This window comes from Suricata suricatta, chromosome 6 (genome assembly GCF_006229205.1).
Source record: "Suricata suricatta isolate VVHF042 chromosome 6, meerkat_22Aug2017_6uvM2_HiC, whole genome shotgun sequence".
Lineage (NCBI taxonomy): Eukaryota > Metazoa > Chordata > Mammalia > Carnivora > Herpestidae > Suricata > Suricata suricatta.
In genome coordinates this window covers 125,119,726-125,143,394 of record NC_043705.1, presented here as the reverse complement: position 1 = coordinate 125,143,394, position 23,669 = coordinate 125,119,726, and positions in this window count along the sequence as shown.

Here is a 23,669-nt window from a genome sequence, read left to right as displayed (position 1 = left end):
TTATGGATATTACAAAAAATAAAGGAATCAAAGCATAAAAAACAGAAAATTAATATATATATAATGTTAAAATTAATAAAATTAAATAAAAAGGCAAGAAGGACAAAACTATAAGGCAAACAGAAAACAAGATGAAATCCCTCCCTATCAATAATTACACTAAATGAAAACCTATAAATTCACCAATCAAAAGACATAGAGTGGATAAATGGATAAAAAAAAGAATATTGAACTACATATTGCCCACAAGAAACTCACTTTAGATTCAAAGACACACATAGGCTGAAAGCAAAGGGATGGTAAATGAAGGGATTCCATGTAAATGGCATCCCAAAAAGAGCACTATTGTCTATATTTATATCAGACAAAACAGACTTTAAGTCAAAACTGTTACAAGGAGAAAAAAATTACATTATATAATGATAAAAAGAGCAATTCAATAGGAGGATATAAATATACAGTTATAAATATATAAATATAATTTATTTAAAATATACAAAAATAGCAATTATAAATATTTGTACACAACAGCAAACATTATATACAACAAATATTAAAAGAATCAAACACATAGATAGTAATACAAAATAGTATTAGACTTCAATACCTCACTTTCAATAATGGACAAAATCAGCCAAATGAAAATCAACAAAGAAACAGTGGACTTGACAGTGTTATAGATCAAATGGATATAACAGACATACAGAACGTTGCACTGAACAGCAACTGAATACACAATTTCTCAAGTGCACATCAATCTTTCTTAAGGATAGATTAAAATGTGAGTCACAAAACAAGTCTTATCAAATTTAAGAAGACTGAAATCACAGCAAATATCTTTTCTGAATATAGTGGAATGAAACCAGTAACAGAAAAAAAAACCTGAAAAATTCACAAATACATGGAAATTAAACATACTTTTGAACACCCAAAAAAAAAATTTAAAAAGGGAGTATCTTTAGAGAAATGAAAATGAAAATACGAAATATCACTATTAGTGAGATGCAAGGAAAGCAGTAACAAAAGGGAAGTTTATAGCAGTGAACACTTAAAAAGGAAAAAAAAGATATCAAATAAAGAAGTTTACACTTTAAGAAACTAGAAAAGAAGCAAACTAAGCCCAACATTAGCAGAAGGAAGGAAATAATAGAGACTGGAGAATAAAATGAAATAGAGAATAGAAAAACTATAGAAAAAAATCAATAAGACTAAGGGTGATTTCTTAAAACTATAAACAAAGTTGGTAAAATTTTAGCTAGGCTCGCTATGAATGAATAAACAGAGAAGACTCAAAATCAGAAATGAAAGAGGAGAGTTGTTAAACACTCGTACCCTTAACTGGAACATACCAAAATGTTCCTGCCTCCATTTCCCTTCACAAAATCACACAATTCAACACATATTCTCAAGAATACTTTTAATCATTTTTACTTCCCTCTACAATGTTTTACAATGACTTTTCATTTCCTATCAAAAAAAGCATAATTTTCTTACCCTGGAGTTCAAAAACATCTGTAATGTCTTAAAATCTGTCCTACCATAGCAGGATCATTTACCAAGTTGTTGGACCCTCAACATGAGCCCACTGAGAAGGGAAAGAAGCTGAGAGCAGAACAACAAACATCAGGAATACCACTATAATTAAACATTGTCTCTCAAAGACAAATTTTATTAATACATGGTGAACCAGGTCTTGATTTCTGTCAATGGCAATAGCCACTGGTCTAGGAAGTGTTGGGCATGGCGTAATAACAGGTGTCATGAAATACAGTGAAAGTAGAAGTGCATTTCAGAGCAGGATGGTGGCAAGTAAGTGTAGGTAAAAGTAGAGGTTCCATTAGAGATTTAAAAAAAATGGGGTCCCTAAATGACAGCAAAAAAATGCAGTTTTTTAAAAACGGAGGGGTGTGGTGGAAGAGTGGGTATGCCAAATTCTATGGACCGAAAACCTTCGGTGATTGTAACTAATGATTTCAGCTTAGGGAACATGGAGGTGACCAAGATTCATTCAATGAATTCTGATAACTGGTTAAATTCTTAATCATCCTTTGAACAAAGGCCCCTATCTCACTGCCAGATATAACATACCCTTGATTTACACAAACTGGATATGATTAAAAATATTCATCAATAATTGATAAAGTAATAGTAACTACAGAAAATTTCTGCTTGTGTGCACTCCTGAAACTGGGAAGGGATCTCAGGAGTTGTCAAGGTGAGCAATATCTATTGAAAATCAAGGGCTAAGTCTGTCTTTCAGCAAAAACATTATTCAGGTGAGCAAATTGTGCTTCTTTATATGCAGATTTTGCACCCATTTACACTTTGGTGGATCTATTTGCAGGAATTATTCAAGTTATTGGTAGAATACAGTCACATGTTTCATTATGTCTCATGTAAAATAAGTAATGACAAGAATTAAAAAAAAAATCTCAGCCTTAGAATTCAATAAAGTCCTTAATACGATCATCATGTCAAAGGTGCTATATATGAAATTGAAGGAGTGGCCAAAAGGAATATGTTGTGGTTGGTTTTGCTTTTTATTATATTCTGTCCAGCTGCAGAGAAGACCAAGAAACACTTTTCTGCATGGATAAATAATGATGTATTTTTGACTCCATGGGAAATCAGGATATCTTACAAAATGTAAGACAGAAAATAATTCCCTTCTTAAAAGGGTTTTAACTTTTGGGCTCAGAACCTAAATTCCTATAGGCATTTGCCAAGCAAGTAATAAAAAAATGCTGGCTGGAAGGAAATCAAATTGCCAAATCATAATCACTGTTTTTATTTAAGTGAAAGTATAAGCATATTACTTTTATGCAACTGTTCATAGTAAAGGGATATTTTAAATTGAAAATCAAAAAAATGGAAATACCCAGTTTTATTTCAATAATACTTCCATTAACAACAGAAAAATTAATTTTCCTCCATACACATTAATGTGTTAAGAGTCTGATTTTGTGTTTTGAGCTACACAGATTTAGACTTGAATTTTTAATGTGGTGTTAGTAATGTATATTTTAAGGCTCAAAATTGGAAAGACAAACCCTCCTTAATAGAAATATTTGAGGACTTGGGATAAAATTTGCATAATATTTTTTGGTTATATTTACAATTCTGGCATCCAACATTATCACATATGGTTGTCAGAGTACTTTCTCAATCTTTATAGGAAATACTATTTGTAGTGTTTCATTTACTTAATCAATACTTATTGAGAAAGGCAAACTGATCAATATATTTTCACTATTTTATGAACTTTTGGTGAAATTCAGATTTCAACTCCGTGCTTTAAGAAATGTAGTCCAGGGGCACCTGGGTGGCTCAGTCAGTTAAGTGTCCGACTTCAGCTCAGGTCATGATCTCATGGTTTGTGGGTTCGAGCCCCGCGTTGGGCTCTATGCTGACAACTCAGAGCCTGGAGCCTGTCTTTGGATTCTCTGTATCCCTCTCTCTCTGATCCTCCCCTGCTCATGTTCTCTCTCTCTCAAAAATAAAAAAATAAAAATAAAACATTAAAAATTTTTTTTTAAAAAAGAAAAAAAAGAAATGTAGTCCAATGGATATGGAAGTGCTGATGCATAGGGGCACATGTACCCCAACGTTCATAGTGGCACTTTCAACAATAGCCCAATCATGGAAAGAGCCTAAATGTCCATCAACTGATGAATGGATCAAGAAGATGTGTGTATATATATACACACACACAATGGAATACTACATGGCAATGAGAAAAAATTAAATCTGACCATTTGTAGCAAAATGGATGAACCTAGAGGGATTTCATGCTAAGCAAAATAAGTCAGACAGAGAAGGACAGATACCATATGTTGTCACTCATAGGTCTAATAGGAGAAACCTAATAGGAGACCATGGGAACAAGAAAGAGGGGAAAGGAGTTGGGGAGGGGAGTGAGGCAAATCATGAGAGACTACTGAATGCTGAGAACAAACTGAGGGCTGAAGAGGGATGGGAAAGGGGAAGGGGGGTAATGGTCATGGAGGGGGGCACTTGTGGGGAAGAGCACTGGGTGTTATATGAAAGCCAACCTGGTATAAACTATTAATAAAAAACTATAGTAAGATGAGTCATCCATTCATCAAATTAATGTTGAACATGTATTTTTGTGACAAATATTATACTAGAAAGTCACTGAATCAAACATATTACATATTGGTCCAGGTATTATAGGAAGATGAAAAATCCTATTCTCATGGAACTTAAATTCTAGTGAAAAAACAAAATTCAGAACTATGGGTAAAAGAAGGCCCTTTTAATGACATAATTATTAGGCCAAAAAGTGTTATGACAAAAAATAGCTGATTATATGAAAATGTAAGAGGACAGAATTCCAGAATGAGAAACTCTGCATTCATTTCTGGATACTGATGTTTGAATAGCAAAACCCAAAGCTGTATAATGAGTTTCTCAATTTACAGTAACACAAAGAAAGAGCAAATCACAGCAGAGAAATATGGAAAGTGTTTGTAAAGGCTATACTTTCAAACAGAGCTCAGTCCACTCTGCTGGTGAATCAAAGTGGTACTTCTCTTTTGAATAATATTATCATGGTAGAATTTGAAAAACATGTCCAAATACTGCTTAAGGCATCTGGTACTAGCATACAATCATTTCCCCTACACCATGGAACAGATAGAACATTATTGTGATTTTTCTTAAGCAGATCCTGCTAAGGTCACAGCTCACTCTTTACAAGATGGTTCACAGTTGTTATTATCAGAAAACCAAAGCTTAAAATCCTCCTGATGAAGAATCCTCTTTACTTGTGGTTAATTCATGTGTCTCCATAGATAGGTTGTATCTGTTTACCCAAATGAGGCAAAATGAAATTCTAATTGGATTTCAAATTTGATCTGTAATTATGTTTTCCTGTATCTGGCCATTTGCTGAAAGTCACTCATTATCAGTTATGTGTGCTTGTCAGTAGACACTAAAGGCCTATTGTGCTACTCCTGTTTGGTCTGTGGAAGAGTCCTACTCCCTTCAGATGATAAAGCTTTCTATATTTAAATAAAGGGCAAGCGGTAAATATGGGCAATGCCGAGATACTGTTTAGAGTTGTATTTGAATGGTCCTCACCTAGAGACTTCTTTGGAATGTGGTATTTTGCTGAGGGCCAATGTTTATCCTAATGATGTCCACTGAGACATGATTCCAGAAAGATGCAAAACTTATAAATTGCACTAATTGCAAAATGTAAAAGTTCTAGGAGTGACATTACTTCTAAAAAAAATAATAAAACAAGAGCTTTATAACTCTTTAACAACCCTTGTGGAAAATTTTAATAAGTTCCTGTTCAGACAAGATAGAAACTAAAGGCAGAAACAACCAGGTATAATCTTGGGAATGATTGCCCACTGTGGTAAGGTTATTTTCAAATATTTTATCATATTTAAAAAATGTTTACATATATGCACAGTTTAGAGAATATACATCATAAAAATAGAGTATCACCCATCCCTGTGAGTCATCAACCAAATACAATCTTCTCCCTATTTAGAAGAACAATTTGACTAATGTGTGCTGTTGAGAGATAGTGCAGCATAATGATTAAGGTGCTGGTTTCTGGAGTTGACCACTTTGGCTTCAAATACTGTTTAATTGACTGTGTGACCCCAGGCAAGTTACCCAAATTCTCTATAGTTCAGTTTACAGATCTTAACATTTGAATTATAATAGTCCTTACCTCTTAGGGCTATTGAAAAGTTTTGAAAATTTTAAAAATTTAATGTATTTAAAAGATTCCTGGAATATAGTAATTACTCAATAAATACCACTTATTACCATCATTATTATTCTTAGATTTAATAAGAATGCTAACTCTTAGCAACAAGGGAATAGAGAAAACAATTAGCATTCTTTAAGAAGTTTTGGCAAAGGGCAATGGATCCATTAGAGATTATTTAAAAGATTGCCTAAAGTCAAACTTCCTGTAATGGGAGCAGTCAGAATATGCTTAGGGGAAATCACCAATTCCATTACCAAATCACTCTATGTACACACACACACACACACACACACACACACACACACACACACGTGTGTGTTTGCATATATACAAGTTGTAGAGCAAGTACTGAGGAAAACCAAGTAAAGTGGAGAGGTTATACTAGTGCCGCAGGAAGTAATGACCTCTGATATATTGGGACAACAATTCTGAATTTATATAAACGTAATTTTGGCAAGGAGGTGAAAATATGAGAATTTTATTCGGTGGACAGGCATTTGTGAAATAAGAGTTTCATGCTGAATCATGAGTGAGAAAATAAGTTTGGACTCCTACTGGAGAGAAAGTAAAGAGAGGGCTATGGAATTAAAATAGTAATTTAACATTGAGAAAAGAGCTATGGTTGTAGTTCATTATCTCCAAATAACAAAAGTCTAAACGTTGGATTATATTCTTCAACAGAGTGCATTTTTCCTCGTCTACGAGTAGAGGAATCAGATTGAAATAGTGATTTAGGGCTTGGATTTTCATAGGAAGAGAGGAAAAAAATATAAGTATCTTAGAGAGTTAGGGATTTCTTGGTAAAGCTGAAATATATAAAAAGAGACAACTGAACAAGGAGGCTGATGATTAAAGAAAATTTGAAGAAATTGCTAATAGGTCTCTGTGATATTGAAATGCCATTTAATGTTAATGACAAAATGTAGTTAGGATTGCATGTTAGGAGAATGCTTTTGTGAGGTATAAATTTTCTGCAAGAGGGTGTGTGTGTGTGTGTGTGTGTGTGTGTGTGTGTGTGTGTAATATTTATAATATATAAGCAATGATAAAAATCCAAGTTGTAGTCCTGGACATAACTATCAGAAATTACTGTGTAGAAGACAAGAATCATTGGGATTACCAATGGTCAGGCATTTTTTAGACTTTCTGGGTTTTTTTTGTTATTTCTAACTTTGAGAGTATCACTAAGATGTTTATCAAAAGGATGCAAGTTAACCAGAAGTTTAAAGAGAATTATGTGAATGTCCGTCTCCATTAATCTCACCCAGCCCTTCAATAGTCTCTCTAGAGACATAATCCAATGTGAAGAAGCTTAAAAATTACTTGTTAACAATTTTATAAATACAGCCTTAAGTGGGACAGTATGTTAGTGGTTTTCTACATTTTTCTTAACTAGAACACACTGGGCTACTTCGTATTTTTTATGTACTGTGGTATAGCTCATGCATGCCATAAGTTAACTGTTTTTCTAATTACATCATTCTATATTCAGTCAGAGAAACAGAAGCACTCTGCAATCCAGATAAAGAGTTTTAATCAAAAGACACGGAAAACTCCCAGCCTGAGGCACTGATGTGGGAACTGCCCCTATGGTCCAGAGGCTCTGAGAGACTTCAGGTGGCAATAGCCCAACAGGTGGCTCTCAGGCACTCACCAAGAAGTCGCTCTAAATCTCTCATTTTTCCCAGGCATCTGGTTACAACCAGCTCATGAGAATAAAGGGCCCTGCCTCCTTCTGCCTTCCAAATACTTCCAGAATCACTTCAGTTAGCAAAAACTATCCTAGACCATAAAGGAAAAGAAAACTGGGAATTTCTTAGCAGAGCAAAGGTGACTTTAAGAGAAGGGAGTTAGTACCAAATTTACAGTAGGAAATATAACAAACTAGGATAGAAAATAGCCTTGTTCGAAATTTCTGATACTACAAAAACAGCAAGGAGAATTTCATACATCCATCCTAACAGATATATGGGAGAAATTCTTTATAAAATGCTTCAGTCAATGGTATACACTGGTAGTATATTTTTGTGACATTAAGTACAGTCATATTATTGTGCAACAATCACAGTCATCCATTTTAAGAACTTCATCTTCCCCAAATGAAATTCTGTATCCATTAAACACAACTTCCCCATTGTTCCCTCCCCCTGCCCCTGACAACTACAATTCTACCCTCTATGAATTTGATTATCCTAGGAATCTCATATAAGTGGTATCATAATACCTGTCCTGTGAGAGGCTCATTTCACTTAGTATTATGTCAAGGTTTCTCCACCTTGTAGCATGTATCAGGATTTTCTTCCTTCTTAAGGCTGAATAATATTCCATTGTTATGTACTACATTTTGTCTATTCATCCATCAGTGGATACTTCATTTCCTTCTATATTTTGACTATAATAAATAATGCTACTATGGACATGGGTATACCAATATCTGTTCAAGTCTCTGATTTTAATTCTTTTGGGAGTAGGCCCAGAAGTGGAATTCATGGATCATACGATTAAATGGCAATTCTATTTTTGTTTTGTTTGAAGAATCACCATACCATTTTCCACAGTGACTGCACCATTATACATTCCTATCAGCAATACACAGGTTTCCAATTTCTTCATTCTCTCCAAATCTGTATTTTTCTTGTCTTTTCTTTTTATAATAGCTGTCCTAATGGATATGAAGTGGTAATAGCCATCCTAATGAATGTGAAGCAGTATCTCATTTTGGTTTTGATTTGCATTTCTCTAATTATCATTGGAATGTTGAGAACCTTTTCATGTGTTTATTGATCATTTGTGTATCGTCTTTGGAGAAATGTCTATTCGGCCCTTTGCCCATTTTTGATTGGATTGTTTGCTTGTTTTTGTTTTTTTTAGTTGTAGAAGTTCTTTATATATTCTAGATATCAACATCTTATCAGATACATGATTTGCAAATATTTTCTTTTGTTCCGAGGGTTATCTCTTTTATCTGTTGATATTTTTAATTGTTTTTTTCTTTTGATGCCTGTGATTTTGGTGTCATATCCCAGATTCACTGCACACTGTAGTCCCCATATTGTATTATCTTAATTGTTTATAATTTTTTATTTTTTTGGACTTCCTATGCAGACAACCATTGTAAACAATAGCTCCCATAAAGGGGAGATAATCATAAAGATATTTAGCACTTATTTCCTTTTCATACTTTTCTGTATTGGATAGTGACCAGTAATTTTTAAGCTAAATTGTTGGGAATCTTATTTTAAATTTTAAAATTTACCTTGGATTGTGTCAGGACTTGGAAGAGGCTGAAGGATACGAACCAGACCCCAATATATTTAATGAATACTGGCAAAGGGATTTCAGAGACCAAAGTAAAAATATATTGAGAAGGAAAGGAGAAAAATTAGTTAGATACCACATCAGATAATGAAGAGCATATTAATATGGAACGGGAATTCAAATGACAATGCACAATTGTGCAAATGAAGACTGAGAAATGCTTACTTTTCCCAGCAATCAGAGCTTATTAGAATGAGAGGTGATAAAATACTAATCTCCAGTATCTTTACAACTTTACAACTTATTGTACAACTTATTATAATATCAGAATTGCCTGATGTTTTCTGACTGTATGTAGATCAGTCGCAAAGAGGTGATAAAGATGGACAATGTTTCATATACTTTTGTGCTAGTGGTTCAGGGAAGATTAGCTCTTTGTTTTCTGAATGACAGCAGGAAAGCAACCTGGCTAAGGAGCCTATTCCTCTAGATCAATATATAATATTTTAATACTTAAGTAATATTTGAATACATATAATTGCGGGGGACCAACCCACGCACCACAGGCGGAAAGTCCTGAGTAGGGGGTTGGTGTCGGTGAAAATATCTCTAGAAAAGAAGATGGACAAAACAGACAAGATGAACAAGACAGACGAGACAGATGAGACAGACGAGACAGACAACGTGGATGGTGGTTGGTAAAAGAGGACTCCTTTATTAAGATAGCCAGGGTCTTATATACCCTGGGTGATTACATCATTCTTATCAGTAAGTAACAGGTTTAAGTCATTGCAAAAAGAAGAATCCCCTAATAATAGTCTAGTTTTAAACATATGATAAGTCTGAAGAATCCTATGAGGAGATATACATTCCTTAAGGCCCTTCATTAGTAATTCAAGGGTAGGATGCTTATCCTTAAGCAAATCTTTTGGGAGAGGATTATGTGCACTCCCTACAGTAGACAAAGAGCCAGAAAATAAAGTAAATCATAGGATGAAAGAAGCCATATGTGCGGTCCAAGAAGCAAAATATTGTTTGAGGGTTATTATTGCCTACTGGGCCCCAACAGTAATGAACAAAAATTCAATCACTAAAAATTGAGAATAAGAACTAAACAAGTGCATTAGTTGTTACAGTCACAATCCCAACCTGTACTTTCCCACAATAATCCTACTCCCCTTTAAAGCTGGCAACACCGGTTGTGCGATATCCTCCCAGTTTTGAAAATGCACTTTCACTAATCCACACATAAACAGAGAAATTGATTTCATGGCTTTTTTACATACAAGGAACCAAACTATGCATACGGATCAGAAACTTCCTTTTTAATAATGTCTCATATATATATGTATGTATGTATACATACATATATGTATATATCCTCCTATTTCAAACTGTATCTCTAATTTATACATTCCATTATATGGTAACAACTTTGTCCATTCTCTTCTTGATGGACATTTATAAAATTTCAGACTTTATATTTTTTATACATTAGGGGCATAATGATCATACTTTGTATATATTCGAGCATATGAATGTATCTAGCACATATATCTAGAATTAGAAAAAAATAATTGAAGGGGTATGCAGATTTTAAAATAATGTAAAACTTATTAAAATAGGTCTGACAAAATATGTGGAACAATTCACATTTTTTCTTGACTCCTGAATTTAACTCACCCTTGAGGCCGATGTTAATGCCACATTCCCCCTAAGAACACCTGAGACCTCATTTATTTCATCCTAATTCCCTTGCAATTTTCTTATACTTTAAATATTTAATTACCCTGAATTTTTAAAACTTTTTTTTAAGTTTATTTTTGAGAGAGAAGAGAGCATGAGCAGGGGAAGGGCAGAGGAGGATCTGAAGCAGGCTCCGCACTCTCAGCAGAGAGCCCAATGTAGGGCTGAAACTCAAGAACCATGAGATCATGACCTGAGCTGAAATCAAGAGTTGGCCAATTAGTTAACTGAGCGACCCAGGCACCCCAGAATCCCTTTGTAATAGAGTTGCATGTTAACATTAGTATTATTTTATTTATTTCTCATGAGGGAGGCAACATGGGTGAAAATAAACATGAACTTTGAACATATGATTCTACCTATGTTCCAGACCCACTTCCATGATTTGCCACTTGTGTGATCTGGGTAAATTTCTTCGTCACAGAAACATTAGCTTCTTACTTTCTTAAAAAGAATGAATAACTAGTGCAAACCTACAATTCTATGCCAGAATTCACAATAAAAATATTTTAAAATGTTGTTTACACGTACTTAAAATGGGTGTTGGAAGTGAAATGTTACTTGATTTAAACAGGAATATTTTTTCAAATATTTTTAATGTGAAAATTTAGGATAGATGAATTAAATAAGGGCCTGGATATTTGTTTTCTTAGTAAAATGGAAGAAAATTAATAGCACACCTATAGAATCCTGAGGTTTAAACAAGTTTACTAATGTGATATATGAGATATGCACAAATATATGTTCAGATGTATTTCGATTTATTCTTTTTTGAATTTGTACTATAAAATAGAAAGATGGAAAATGATAGAATTTTAGTGAAACAAGACTTTTATTTGTTTTGAATATCTACTAGTTTATGTCTTTTGTCCTATTATACAAAAGTTTGTAAAATATGAAAGATGGACTAAAAATTAAAATTTATATGGGTAATTTCTATGTTTTTATATTAAGAAATTATTTCTGAAGAACTCATATTCATTTTATATTTATGAATGAACCACATATAGAATCTTATGTTACTGCTTATTGTCTAGCATGTATATAATGAACATTTAAATAGGTGGAAAAGAGTAATATAAAAATAAACAAAAAGAAGGTGGAGTTACCCATTTGTAAAAGTAGTAAGTAAATAAATACAAGCAAACACTCCAGGAACTTTTTAGGCTAAATTGGTATAATTGTGTCACCGTCAGGTGGCTTTAATGCGTGCTGCCTCTGCCAGAGGCTAATAATAATGAGGTGCCTCCTTTGAAGTAAAATCACATCATCTATACTTAGCAAACATTTATAAACATTTTATATAAATGTTTTCACAATTTTGGAGGATAGATGTGGAATCACTGAGATCATTGCAGAAAGATATATCAGAGTATTTGGTTATTGTTTATAATTTAGAGAGGACATTTCTCTTTAAACATGTGTTAGATCACAGTATTAGAACATCATGAACAGTGGCTAATGGCTTCCCTGGAGCAGAAACCGAGGCAAGGATACCTACAGAAGTGACTTATTAAGATTATTAAGAAGATGGTTCAAGAAGAGACTGGTACGAGACTATGGAAAAGCAAGATAAACAAAGGGGAATAAGCCAGTAGTTTGAAGTGCTAGATTCATTGATAAAGCAGGGATCAAGACCATAGAAAGCACCGCAGAGTTCGTTTTCCATTAAGGGCAGGGAGCTGGATTTTCATAATCCTATAGCAGTCAATTGCTGGTGGAGAGAGGGCTGAACTCCAGGCACCATTATCTCTTGGAGCATCTAAACATCTGGACATTTGGTACATAGAACCCGTTGATATTATAGATTAATTTGATATATTTTTTTGTTTAATGTTTATTTTGAGAGAGAAAATATGCACACAAGTAGAGAAGGGACAGAGAGGGAGAGAAAGAATCCCAGGCAGGCTCCACACCCAGCACATGCCCAAGGGGGCTTGATCTCACTACTGTGAGATAATGACCTGAACCAAAATCAAGGGTAGGATGCCTAATGGACTGCTTCCCACAGGTGCCCCAGTTGGCAAAGGGATCATAGATGATTTGAATAAGAGCACTGACTACGGCTGCTGGAAAGAAATTTCAAATAATTGAATTGGACAAGATCATGAAAGAAGTTATTCATTTCAATTGCATAATATTACCAGCAATTAGATCTTTTTGATATCATATTTGATAATTATAAAGTGCTGGGTTAAAAGATCATAAATTCAGTGATAAAATAATCAATGGATGATAATGATGTTCCAGTATTAAGTAAGCAGAAGCCATGAGAAACTCCAGAATGATAAATGATTACATAAATGTAGATTCTTCTTAATTATGCTTTCTCATTGAGAGAAGTCATGGTCTAACATAAATGTTATATTAACACTAGTTGGCTGAGGAATTAACATGCATGGAGCAACCACTACGTACTAGGCATTTTATAATCCATATTTCATTTTATTTTTAATATGATCTGTGTCAGTAGGCCTCAATTTTCTATTTTAGGCCTGCAAAAGCCAAGGGTCTAGAAAATTAAAAACTTTGTTTAAGTTTACATTATTATTGGGTAAATTTTGGATTCATTTCTCAGTGCTAATATCTGCACTCATTTCAGTATACTTTTAAATATTTCCTATAGTTCTACTTTCGATCCTCAGATCTTTTGGATTAGAACTGAAAACTAAATGAAGCTGACTTAAGCCTCAGAATAGAAACTTCTCACTTGGAATTTTAATCATTTGCTTAAATAATGGGGACTAAGCTACTGACTGCTAGGATTTAGAGTGTAGAGGACAAATATGAATCAAGAATCAACAATTAAAATTTTACTGATCAATAAGATCCAGGTATGAAAATGGTGTGCCTTAATAAACTTGTATCCATAAGATAAAGTAGATAAACCTATAGTTACTTATCCTTCTATCCCCTCTCATCTGGCTAGGCCTTAAGAGAAAATAACCTGCAATTATTAACTATGCTTTTTTTTTTAATTAAAAATGGATCTCAAGTTTTGAAGATAGAAAAGATATGGTTAGTAAAAAGTTAGGAAAAATAATCAACTCTTCCTTAAATATGATGTGATATTTAGCCCATAATCTAGTAATAAAATGATAACTGGATTTATTGAAACTTCGACTCTGGAAACATTTCTCATACTTTATATACTCTGATATGCTCCCTATTGAAAACCAGTATGTACTTATTAATTTAAAATTTATAAATTTTCAAAAGGTAATAGATAATTCATTAGGAATTTTTCTGCTTAGATTTATTGAGATAATTAGGACAATCTGACATAAAAATAAGTTGACTAATCATCAAAACTTTTCTTGTGATGCTGATAATATAATTCATTTTCATTTGCCCAGTTTCTTGCATTTCTTCTCAGAAAGGTTCTTTTTTCCTTTTTTTTTTTAATGAGGGTATTTTAAAGTTTGATATGAGAAGCTTAAAAAAATAGTTGTGCCTTGTCAAATATTAAGAAGAGGAGAAATGATTCATTTTAAGGCAAGAACAGCAGTGACAATGAGCTGTGAAGGGTTTTATTTTTATAATAGAACTAATTCAAGAAGTAACTATGGAAAAGTTGAAACCCCATGAGCTTGTAAAGCATATTGCTGTAATTATCTCTGCTTTCCCGTTCTTTCATAGAAATGAAATCACTTCAAACAAAACTATTTAAAAAAGAGACAAAGCCCCCACATATAATATATTCAAGCCTAGGAAAAGTTATTTTAGTGAATACAAAACAAAGTCTAATGAAATGAATGACATTGAGTAGTGTGAACATAATTTCCATTTTTTTGCCTTCCTTTTAGGAAATGTCTTAATGTTTCATTTTTTAAAATAATTATCTAAAAATAAAACAAGCTTTTACAATGGTAACTAGCATTGTTAGTAAATTGCAAATTCTCACTCCCACACAAGAGAGTTATTTCTCCTTGTTCTTGTTCTATAGGGGAAACTGGCTTATTTTGTTAATATAATGTAATAAAATAAACCATTATTTTCAACATTTTGCTTGTAGTCATTCAAAAGTTAACTTTTGATAGTAATTGACATAGTCTTTAAATGACACTGTTCCAAAATAATTACTGGTAATTCTTACAACATAGCTATTTATTTGGCAACTTGCTGAAAGCAATAGAAACTTCTCCTATAAGGCAAATAATATGGGGTTAAAAGAGGATCATAATTTATAATTAAATTAGGATGTGATTAAATATTATATATAACATATACACATGTACATTTGATATATAATTAGGTTTTATTGAGCTATAATGTGATATAGTAAAATTCACTTTCTTTGATATAGTTTTAGATTTTGAAATCACATGCAACCATGAAATTACCACCATAATCTGGAGTACCAGATCAGTCAGTTGGGCCACTGGCTCTTGATTTCAGCCCAGGTCATGATCTCATAATTTTGATTTGAAGCTCCACATCAGGCACTGCACTGACAGTGTGGAGTCCATGCAAGATTCTCTCTCTGCCTCTCCTCAGCTTGCACTCTTCCTCCTTCTCTCTCAAAATAAATAAACTTAGAAAAAATCACAATAATTAAGATACAGAAAAGATCCATTACCCAAAAATATTCCCTCATGCTACCATTTGTAGTCATTCCCGTCTATCCCCATGGCACCACTGATGATTCTCCTATCTATATACATTTTCCTTTTCTAGAATGTCATGTAAATGGAATTATGGAGAAGGAAGCTTTTGAGTAAGGCTTTATTCATTTGAGATTCATCCATGCTATTGCACATTGTTAGCTGTCAGCAGTTCATTCATGCTCATCGTGGAGTAGTATTCCACCATAAGAATATACTGTTTTAACACAGTTTATATCCATTTTCCAGATAAGGTAATATCTTCAGTTTTGCTTATTAGAATTAAAGTTAGCTATAAACATTCATACACAGGGTTTTGTGTGAAAATAGCTTTCAACTCTTTAGGTAGATACCGTGAATGGTATAGCTGGTTAATATAAACGTAGCTAAGAAACTGACAATCTGTTTTCCAAAGTGACTATGCCACCAGGAAAGTATGGGAGTCCCAGTTGGTCTATGTTCTGTGCCAGAATTTTTAATTGCCATTTTAATTTACTTTTTTCTATTCTGCTAGGTTCATGAAAAATACTCTTTTTAAAATAAAAAGTAACAAAAACAAATTAATTGCTTAAATGGAGCTATTTAGTTGATCATAAAGACTAATGTCTAGAAAAATGACTATCTTATGATCTGAAAAGTAGAGCTAATCCTATGCAGTATAAATTAGTAGATATTTTTATTATTTTTAGTAAAGTAGCAATTCAAGATATTTTATAGTTATATGAATTGACAAATTTGGTTGTAGGGTACATTGGAACATCTAGGTTATTGGATATCTCAATAGGTATCTAAACTTACTAATTTCTTAAGTAGGACATCTGCATAAAACAATTTTTTTCCTTTCCATGTAGGAAAACTTAGTAAGAATCCAGCATTTTTCTGAACTAAATTCCTATGAGCAAGTTAAAAGGAATTAAAAATTTAAAAGTACATGCATTTCTTAAGCACCATAACATTTGAATCAAGGAGTGAATACTTTTAGTCATTATTATGGCTTAAATTACAAACAAAATAAGTTTTAAACTTCAATGGTGAGTCAGTAAAAATCTCTAGAATTAAAATAAGTAAAAAAGTATCCTGATCCACAGCAGCTGTGTTTCCAACATCAATTAATAAGCAGAAAACATTACTGAAGACTACTCTCTAATTTTTAGAAAATTTTATCATTTTAATCTCATAGTGATAGAGTCAATCCTATGCCATGTTTTCATCTATTTAGCCGATATTTTAAGAGTGTAGTACCCACAGAGGAGCATCAACAGTTAAAAATTAGTGAGATACTGGGGTGCCTGGGTGTTTAAGTGTCTGACTTCAGCTCAGGTCATGATCTCACAGTTCATGAATTTGAGCCCCACATCAGGCTCGCTGCTGTGAGAGCAGAGCCTGCTTCAGATCCTCAGTCTCCCTTTCTTCCTCTCCCTCTACCTCAAAAATAAACATTGAAAACAATTAGCGAGGTACCTTCTCAAAATTATTTTAGGAAATTGGGAATCGGGCACTTTGTACCCCCCCCAGGTGTGATAATATTTCCCTAATGTTTGGATTTTGATTATACGCACAAAAGGTTAAAGAAAAAATATATAAATACGGTACCATATTGGCAAACACACCTGATAAAGAACTTCAATTGGTTTCTTCAGTTCTTCTTATGATTCACTGCTATATGAGAGTTTTCACTAAAATATGTGGAAATTTTTGAGACAAATAATAGAGCCTGATCATCTTTTAGGGATGATTCTACTTAATGGTTTCTTTTGTTAATTTCCATATCACTGACAAAAAACAATGTTCATTGTATACAAAAATGTATTTAAAATTTGGAAAACTAGTTAATTATAATTATTTAGCATGATTATACAGAAAGAGTAAAACTATTTAAGATAATTTTTCAATCTTAAGCTATTGTAGTCATCTTTTATGCAAAAGAAATGCACAGAACTGCTTTTGTAACTGTACTTTTTCTCCCTTTTATCTTGAGTAATCATAAACTATATCAGCACCATATTGAAATCATCAGGAAAACGTTTTCTTGAAAGTTACTGAATAGACAGTTCATGCAAAAATATTCAGTGGAAAATTGGTTAAATTTCCATACTTTTATCCTCTAAAGCTCTTCTTCTTAATGAAGCAGATTGTGACTGTCATTTCAGTGCTCCAGAGAGGCTTGAGTTTACCAGGGACATGGTGGCATATTTTTTTATGTTTTAAGACTAAATTTAATGTGCCAGAATATAACAAGGGCACAAAGACAAGAGATGCTGATACCTGTCAAACTCAACCAAGTTAATTAGGATAAACTGAAATGCAGAAAGCTAATTGTGTCAGATAAGATATCACACTTTAATTATGTGTTTAAGAGGTGTGATACTAACTTCAGTCCAATTCTTCATTATTATAAAAGTTCTAGTTACTTCCATATGTGGAACTTGAATCTGTTTGTTCTTTTGATGATTTAAAAAGAAGCATAAAATTCAAAAATCGTATTTTGACACATAAGACTACAGGCTTCTGCTCCTGCTTATAAATTAGAAAAGCTAAAAAGCAAGAGTGACATGTATGCACTTAGAAATAAAGCCTCACCCCAATATTTACCTTAGGAAAGAGACATATGGAAATTTGATCATAATTACTAAGGACAAATTAGAAATAATTAACACTCCAAAACAGACTATCAGGTTTTTCTGCCAGTAGGTATTCAATAAAATTGTGTTGAATATATTTTTAAATTATTTCTTATTAAATCTGAACTGAAACATACAGTCACATATTTAGTCCTACAGAATTGAGACTGAATTCAAATTTCATGGTAAAACAAGTATCCACTGAGAGATTATCCATCTCTCTAAAAATTAGCTATCAGAGATCTATTTATCTAGGAAAAAATTCTCAATAAGCAAACGTTACTAAAGTTAATATGATTTATGTTTTGCTGATATGGCTAATATTGTATATAGAAATGGTGAAGGTCTAAAAGAAAAATTGACATTGAAATTAATATATCTTAACCCTTTTATCTTGTAACTACAGAATTTTTAGATTAAAAAGGTTAAATTAGTGAGCTGAGATGCATACTTATTGGGATGTAGAATGATGAACAGACTTTTAATCTAGATCTGAGCCTGAAACCCATTCTGCCATGTATTAGCTAAATGACATGGGAAAAGTTAGACTATTTATCATATGGTCTAAAATATGGGTTCTTTTTAATGTAAGCCCAAGCATTATTAACTATGTCATAAGAACAGGAAGAGAAAATCCTAGGAAATAGAATCGATTCTTGCAAACATGAGTTTGAACTGCACAGGTTCACTTATGCACAACTTTTTTTTTTAAATAAGTACAGTATAGTACTGTGAATGCATTTTCTCTTCATTATATTTTTCTTAACATTTTCCTTTCTGTAGCTTACTTTATGGTAAGGATACAGTATATAATACATAGAATATATACAATAGGTGTTAATCAACTGTGTATGTTATCAGTACGGCTTCTGATCAACAGTAGGCTAATAGTAGTTAAATTTTTTAGGAGTCAAAATATATTCAAGAATTTTTTACTGCATCAGAGTACAAGTTAGATGCCCCTAACCTTGTGTTGTTAAGGGGTCAACTGTACTGACCATTTCACTTATAATTTCTCAGCTTCATTTTCTTTATCTGGGATAATCACCATCCTTTGGTTTGCCTACCTAACCAAAAACATTTTTGTAAATAAAGGTTCCTTCTAGAGGCTGTACCTAATTCAGATCATGTGCGTTCCATGGCAGATATTACAGGGTTTGGAAATGTTAACATAAAGAATCGAATTATTTACTTATGGGGTCTAGATTAAGATTATGAAAGAGAGAAAATCTATCTACTCTGAAAGCTCATAGGCGACTTTCTGTCACAGCTCAGTGCCTTCTCTGCCAGGAGCTATTGACATGCTGAGAGTCATGATCAGAATTATCATGAACCTTGGCAAACTGAAGAATCTGAAATTTCTGATACTTACAATTAATGTACTTTTAGGAAATGGTGGCATGGATATGACAACAGCCAGAATAATTAAGAAAGCCTGAAAGCCTGATCCCTCCAACTACGCACACATACCTCCTGCTAATATTGTCTCAGTTGTATTAGTTTGGGTCCTCGTTGTGAATGTGGTGGAAGATGTTTATGAAGAAATATGCATTTTTTTCTTCCTGTTCCATTTCTCTGTTATTTATTTCAGAATAGATTATCAAAGTTGCTCTGTTAACTTACCATGCTTGGGGTAGTGAATTGCCATATCAGGACTCTTAGCTAGTTGGGTAAATACTAACTACAAGACACTGACTGGCTGAGAAGCTGGAATGAAGCATCCCAGATCACTCAGATACTGCCAGCAGTGATTTTATAAAATAGCTTTTGAAGACAAAAATCATCTGATATGTCTGCAGCAGCCTGTCTTCCAATGATTGTCTAGGAAACTTCAAACCCATTTTACTAACTGCTAGCATATCCTTGGCAGAGGGACATAGCATGGCAGGTGACTTGTTGAAACAACCTTTGCCTTTATTTGCCATGCACATTGGATTAGCAGGCTGTCTCCAATGCCATTCACGACAATTGCCATGAACTGTGTTCATTCACCCACAGTCTCCCCTCTCTTGTTGAAATGAAAGGAATGTCCCCACACCTCTAATAACAAAGATGTGTATGCTTGGGTAACATGCAACAGCATGCTTTCAAGTCTTCCTTTCTCTCTCCCACATCATTTTAGTTCTGCCAACTTTGGCTTACAACTATAACCTCTTCTAGTATTTCTTGTTATTTGTAACAAAGAAAGATTTTTTCCTTCCTTTCTTCCTTTTAGGCTCCACGCCCAAAGTGGGGCTTGAGCTCAGAACCCTGAAATCAAGAATCATGTGCTCTGCTGACAGCCAGCCAGGCATCCCTAGGTTTTCTTTTATTAATCCTGAATTTTTTTCCACCTCTGTGGCCCTTCTTCATACTATTTCTCTGAAGATTTGAAAATCTCTTCCCATCTTGAATTCATTCTTCAACACCCTTAGTCATTTCTCACTTGCACAACTGTAACATCCTCCTTGGTTTTGCCTTGCTACCCCAAATTTCTTCTCCACTAACTAGTCAGATTGATTTAAAATTTTTCAATCACATTATTGCTCCCCTGAAATTGCCCCCCAACAGTTTCTCATTAGGCCTTCAAAGGTCAAGATTCTCTATAATCGGAATCTGCCTTTTCCATCACTCTCTTCCTCCCTCATAATCCTGATACATTGATATATTTTTTCCCTTACAGATGCCAAATTTGTTCTAACAAGAATGTTATATTTGCTATTCTCTCCAAGATTTCTCCACATAGTTCTTAGTATCATTCACTTTCACTGTTCAATGTTTCCTCTAAAAGAACTTTCTCGATCACTCTCAGGAACAACCCAGCTGCAATGTCTGTCATATCAATTGTTTAATTTTATTTGCCACTGTCTGAAATTACTATGTGTTTATGTTTCCACTTTAATAATGTGTCTTCTCCTATGGAATAAGCTCTCTTCTTTGTTCACAATTCTCCCCCAAGTGGTTAGAACAGAGCCTGACATAGATGCTATCCAAGATTTGTTAGAAGAATCCACTGTTATATGTAAACCAGGTAAATATGTGTAAACACAGTTACAGTAAAAGCACACCTGGCTTAAAATCTGGCTAAGTTAGATACTTTGGGGATTTTTTGTCCAAAATAAAACAATGGAAAAAAGCATTTTCTAATTTATTTAACAAATCATAAGGACTATGGGTGATTACTCTCTAAAACCTAGAACACATAGTTTGCATCTTTATATCATGAAGTCTCCTAGAAAATCAAAATAAAACAAAGAAAATAACTCAAGAAAACAAGGTCATTATCCCTTGCTAACTAATACACCATTTACTGTCACTTTAAGGACATATTGCCAATTTTATTCACCTAAACCAAAAAATATTTCTATGTGTTGTGAGGTTAAATATGTTATCAAAAAAGACAAACTTGTTCTGAGATGAACAGATGAATAGTGGTATAGATTGGTATAGATATACTTCCTTACCTGCAGAACTTTGCAGATTATTTTTTAAAATAATTTTCAAAAGTCATGGAATAAATGATAAATTAAAGATAATTAAATCGTATAAAATAGGTATAGATTTTAGGAGAGGATTTCATAAGGGACATATTATGTATTCTGAAATGTCCCTTTGATGAAAGGAAGGAGAAATATTTAACTCTCAAGTTGAAATACTAATCAGTGTCAACCCTAACATTTTGGGAAAGTTAATGGAGATTGAATTCAGAAGGTTGAGCTCAGCGGAGGAGTTACAATGCCTGAAGTTAGCCATTTGGAATCACACTGAAAACAAACAAAAACAAACCTAATGGCTGTTAAATAGCTAGTTTCACAGGGAGAGGGAAATATGTTATCAAGCAACAGCTTTAACAGAGGATAATTTATAATAAAAAAAATGTCAGTTTGTGATTTCAATATTTCTGAGTGAGATTAATGAACTATTAGTTATTAAACATATTTCCATTTTTAAGCATCCAGAGAAAACAATTTGAACTTTTGAATATGGGAGTTTTAAAAGTCTTAACCGTAATGAGAAACAAATGATTTAATATTCTGCTTTCCTTTGCCATCAACTGTTGTAATACAAAGTGAGAACATAATAATGGTATAGGAGGTAATGGAAATGATTCCGTGATCAATAGAGAGGATTAATTTAATATTGGGCTATCAATCACACATGTTAACAAATCTGTACTGCAGATGTCAATTAATTGACAAAGAAAAAATTAAGCATTTCACTGTTTCAGAATAAAAATATTCTTCTTTTGGTACTTAGTGCCTTGATTTAACACTGAAATAAGAGTCTACCAGGAAAAAAAACGTTACAGCTGTGGCCGCCCACCCTATAGATCATGTGTATTATGTGTTTGTTGCACCCCAGAAGGGAAGAGCTGATATCTGCTAATACTGATGATTACTACAGCAATGTTTGGTGGTCAGGCATTCCACAAACTCAAAAACTCTTTGTCTTTAATTCAGATTGATGAGATTAGATGAGCTAGCCCCATCACATAATGCTTTAGAATGTTAATTATACGAGGAATGTATTTCAAAGGGCCTGTCTATAATTTTCTCTGACACCTCTTATAAGGCAAAGAACATAGTCTCCCGCATAAGACATAACTTATTTAAATCTTTTTTAAATAAATTATTTTATTTGTGTTCATTTATTTTGAGAGAGAGAGAGGGGGAGAGAGGCGGAGAGGGGGAGAGAGGGGGAGGGAGGGGGAAAGAAAGGACTGACAGGGCAGAGAGAGGGCGGAGAGAGAGAATCTTAAGTATGCTCCCTGCTATCAGCGCAGGGCTATCAATGCGGGGCTTGATCTCATCACTCACCAACCCTGAGATCATGACTTGAGCTGAATCAAGAGTTGGATGCTTAACTGACAGAGCCACTCGGGTGCCCCTTCAATCAGGTCTTTTGAAATGTCACTCTTCCAAGAATTTTACAAGTAGTTTCTCATTTATCTTCATACCACTGATAAGTATGAAGGATATTGTTTCCTACCATTGTATGGATATGGCACATAGTGCCTTCATCATCAATAAAGTGAGACCGTTACCATTCTCAGAGTGGTGAGTTATACAGAAGTGTCCTTGTCTAATATGCCTAGCATGCAGTATTTGCACTTAAATAGTATTTCCTTTCTTCTCCAACTATATAAAACACAGTAAATTTAAAATTATGGTCTTTTCAGGGACCACAAATCTCTGAAAGCAGAGCAATGTGCACCCCAGCTGCACAGCCCTTGAGTTCCCTCTGATCTCTGAGATACAGACTGAGTAGAATAAGCTGGTTGGAGCCCAAAGAGGAACCCAGTCTGCATTGTGACAAAAATGAGTACTTTTGTTCACCAAAGAGTGCCATGAAGCTGCGATTAGTATCAGAAGCATTACATTAAACTAGACGGCAGAACAGCAAACATAAATCACAGGCAGATTACTTAGAGCTTTGAATGCAGGCATTTATACCTCCCATTAACAAACCGTGATGAAAATGGTTTATACATATAGAAAAGAAGCAAATGCATCTATATAGACCCTATTAGTTTGATACCCTATTGATTTTTGCTGTTCCACATATGGGTACTTGATGCATAATTTACTTCATTATTACTAAACATGTGCTGACTTACTTCAGATGCCATTATTATGCAAATTACATGCCAAGAGACTACAGAGGCATTTTAGTATACTTGTATTTCTCTTTGGATTCATTCTCTTTGGA